We start from the raw sequence: 4283 nt of genomic DNA, 5'->3' as shown, positions 1-4283 counted from the left end.
ACACATGCCCTCCTACATGCCAACATGCCTTGTTTGGGACACGTGCCCCTATCTTGTCTTTGACAAGCCCCAAGAACACATGCCCCTATCCCACAAGGGCTTCCAACATGCCTTGCTTGGGACACGTGCCCCTATCTTGTCTTTCACAAGCCCCCAAGAACACATGCCCCTATCCCACAAGCGCTTCTTTGTCATACATGCCAAACATGCCTTGCTTGGGACACGTGCCCCTATATTGTCTTTCAAGAGCCCCCAAGAACACAAGCTCCTATCCCACGAGGGTTTCTTAGTCCTACATACACGGGCCCCTATCTTGTATTTCAAGAGCCCCCAAGAACACAAGCCCCTTTTCTTTCAAGAGCCCCCAAGAACACAAGCCCCTATCTTGTCTTTCAAGAGCCCACAAGAACACAAGCCAAGCCCCCCACATGCCTTGCTTGGGACCCCTATCTTGTCTTTCACAAGCCCCTATTCATTAGAAAGCAGCTTAGTCAGTTTTCACCCAAAAGGGAATTGTAGATAACCAGTAGTTAAGGCTTTGGGTATCTTCCTTTTCATTGCTTTACCCTCTATGAAATGCTTACCATTGAACAAATTCAGAGATAACCAGTAGTTAAGGCTTTGGGCATCTTCCTTTTTGTTGCTTCACCCGCTTGCTGCTTTCTGTTGCTTTGAAATCTGGACCTTATATACAAAGAGATTTAGTTATTGGAAAATATTAAAGAGATCATGTTAATGGACAAGCACTGCCCTATCGAACCAGCAACTACAACCCATATGAAAAAAGAAATGCAACTCGGAAACTATAACCTGAGATCAAAGGAGAAGAAACAAAAGGATGATCATTATTATAACTCTCTATGGAATTTATTGGGTTTTTCTCTAAAATTATGTAATAACTCTTATCAGGTCAAATCTGGACCTTTAATACAAAAAACTTTAGTTATTGGAAAAGATTACATAGACCATGTTAATTGAGAAGCACTGACCTATCAAACAGAAACTACACCATCAGACCACCACTTTCCAACAAAAATAACAACAACAACAACAACAACAACAACAACAACAACAACAACAACAATAATAACAATGAAAAAGAAAGGGAAAAAAAAAATAAATCCAGACCACCACATGCTTCAAATGGGCTCAAGACTAGTTCTAATGAGCAAATGGTTTCAATTTATAAAAAAAATTAATGAAAGAATAAAACCATTCTACTGGTTCACCAGCCATAAAAACACAATATGCATTTATCCTGGCAATTTGGAAGGGTATATCAATGGCACCATGAGTTCTTGATAAATATCAACACAAAATGAAGTCGGAGTTCAGTTAGGGCAATCAAGCCCAAAAGAGTGATCAGTATGGCCATGTAGCAGTATGCTGCAAACAAATATGGCAATGGATAAAATCTGATCATTCAATTCATTGTAAGGATGATCATTCAATTCATTATAAGGATGATCATTATTACAACTCTCTATGGAATTTTACAGAATTCTATACGCTTGTATAATTCACATTCTTTTGACACTCCATCTACACTCTAATGCTTTTACATCTTAAGTTGGATCTTACAACGATGATATTCTTGGTAAAGGCATTTAAGATTAGTCAGTAAAGACTACAGTGATCCGGGAAGGCCACCTCCCATCCATATAGATATACATAGAAACCAATGAATTTCAATAACCAAATACATTGGATCACCAATCCATCTGAAAGGAGTCTATGCAAACCAATTGTTGAAGAGATGAAACAATCTTTTATCCCTGGAGCACCCCTTTCTTCTCAAGAGAGAACAGCATTGCAATAAATCTCTCTAGATACAAACTCCCTCCTTGAAAAAATCTCTCTACTCTGATATTCTATAACCTATAAAAAGTGCAAATAACCACAGAAAGATCTCCAATTTTAAAGATCACTGAAAATTGATCAAATTAGAACCTTAGCTCGTTTCAATTCAGCAAGGTTCCAATGCATTCAAGTGCACTTGTGAAGCAACATCTTAACAAACAAAGAAGTTGCAATATGAAAGAAGTTGCAATATGTCAACCGAGAAGGAGCTTTTTTAATCCTAGCCCTCACACAGGAAATATAATACAAGATATACCAGCAAAAGAGTTACAAACAAAGAAAAGAAAATTTTCATTCAGATAAGACCACCAAAACCAATTTCCAAAGAAAACCCACGTTCCCCATGTTCTGAATGCCCAATTTTAGGTTCAGGCCAGAGACAACAAGACCATATATTCCAAGAAAACATAAAAAAATGTAAGAATTGCAGAGATGGGTACCTGAGGGATTTTGTCAAGAGTCAATTGTGAGGATTCTAAGCCCAATGAACCAGTTGCTTCTGCAGCTGAATTGGGTCGAACCCATTTATCTCTCCTTCCAATATTGAATACACACGTTATCCTTCAACAGACACCACAAATAATTCAAGGGTTTCTCTGAAATTCAGAGAGAGAAAATAATGTTTGCAACAAAAAGTCTATTTACAAAGATGCTATATAATTTTTTTATTTTTGAAACTATTACCATTTGTATTGAGAAGGAATAATTAGATTATGATCATAGGTGTACTGGATAAAAAATTCCATACAAGAAAACCACAACATAAAAAAATGGTGGATAGCTCAAAAAATGCTATACAATCAGATTATGAACATAAGTATATCAAAAAGTTCCCCTGCATGTCTTCCCAAGGGATATCAAAAAATGTGATGGCATGAAGAATTAAGCCAATCAATTGGCCTCCTCAGGCACATTGCGTTGGATTGTTACTCATGCTTTCTTGATGTTTACTTGTGCTCCCCATAGCTATAGACCTCTGCTGCTCCTCAGCCACTTCACCTCGACTGCTAGTCATCCACCATTGGGAATCACTTGTACACCTGCACAAAAATATAAAAAATATAACGGAGAATATATGATCAAAGGTGATTGATTACTATTGAATAAAAAACAAAATGCATGTCAAATAACATAAAAAGATGAGTTCGTATGAATGTTTGTATCAGTAGATGAGTACAACAACAACATATCAGTGGATGGTAATACATCATGTCTAGTGCACCAAAATGGCATGCATCTTAGTATGATGAACCAAGATCGGTTCAAGTGAAGTCTAACATGTCAAAGTGCACAAAATCTTTGAAATTGACATCTGAAATCAATTTGGTAGAAAACATCCAAGAACAAGATGAAAGCACAAGCTTCATCCATTGACGCTTTTTAGCAAAAGCTACACATAATTTTTACACAATGACTCACGCCATATCAGTGCACATTTACACTGATATATCAGTGTACACACTGATTGCACACTAATATATCAGTGTAAATGAGTGTGTAGTGTAAATCAGTGTGCACACTGATATACAATGATATATCAGTGTACAAACACATAGCAGGAACTTTGCGTGTCATTTCCCATGATATACCACACACTACCAAAATCGAGTAAAACCAATGAAGCGCCCAATTAAACACCTCTAAATTGCCCTATTGTTAGCAAATGAAAATGAGATCATTACTCGCAAATAAAATCCAATCATTGAAGTAACAGAGAATTACTACATATGAAAGATGATTAAAGAAGACTTGTACCATGTGCCAGCAGGACCAATTGCGCTTGTCATGACCCATGACTCCGCATGTATTGCAATTTCTCTTACTTGCCATCTCCAACCCAGATTTGCATCTCGCAATGCCAGGTCGTCCTTTTTGCTTTGCACATAGTCACATGTGGGTTCGAACCCACATACAGGACGGGAGCTACTGGAAGGGTTGCACATAGTTACATGTGGGTTCGAACCCACATACAGGACAGGAGCTACTGGAAGGGTAGGAGTCCGCATGGACGTAAGGTCACTATGGGTAGAAGATGCTAGTTTTGTAGAAGCATTCTCCATATCCACTCTAGCAGTAACCTTCTTACGTGCCTCTTTCAAAACAATCTTTGCATATTCTCATGCACCTGGACTTACTGCCCCGATAGTTGCCACCATGTTGGCCCATCGATGTAGGTCATTGAAGCATGTGGAATAGGTATCATCACAACGATCCCATATTCGAACCCCATAGCCATCAAGATCAACCAAATCGAAGAGTTGGGTTGCTCACTTGGGTTGCTGAAGAAGGCGTTGCGGAATACGTCTTCAGCGAGCTCTGACGGTTGTAGAGTTCGCGTGCCGGAACCTAAACCGTTAAGTGGATCCCACGATACGAAGGAATTTGAGAATTTCTTTTGGGACATGGACCAGTACTTAGAAGTT

The 4283-nt window shown here is 38.6% G+C and overlaps 1 long non-coding RNA gene across 1 annotated transcript; it reads right to left on the bottom strand.

Moving 5' to 3' along the window:
• Positions 1 to 2500: 2500 nt before the first annotated feature.
• On the bottom strand, positions 2501 to 3882 carry LOC110008452 (uncharacterized). The gene is made up of 2 exons (XR_016049136.1): positions 3616 to 3882; positions 2501 to 2900 (listed from the first exon to the last, which is right to left on the bottom strand). It is a non-coding gene; the product is annotated as an uncharacterized LOC110008452 (long non-coding RNA).
• Positions 3883 to 4283: the final 401 nt, after the last annotated feature.

The sequence above is a fragment of the Amborella trichopoda genome, chromosome 2 (assembly GCF_054954075.1).
Source record: "Amborella trichopoda isolate Santa Cruz 75 chromosome 2, AtrichopodaSantaCruz75HAP2 v2.0, whole genome shotgun sequence".
Taxonomy (NCBI): domain Eukaryota; kingdom Viridiplantae; phylum Streptophyta; class Magnoliopsida; order Amborellales; family Amborellaceae; genus Amborella; species Amborella trichopoda.
Note: the sequence above shows the minus strand (reverse complement) of the source record. Positions and strands in the feature narration are given on the sequence as shown.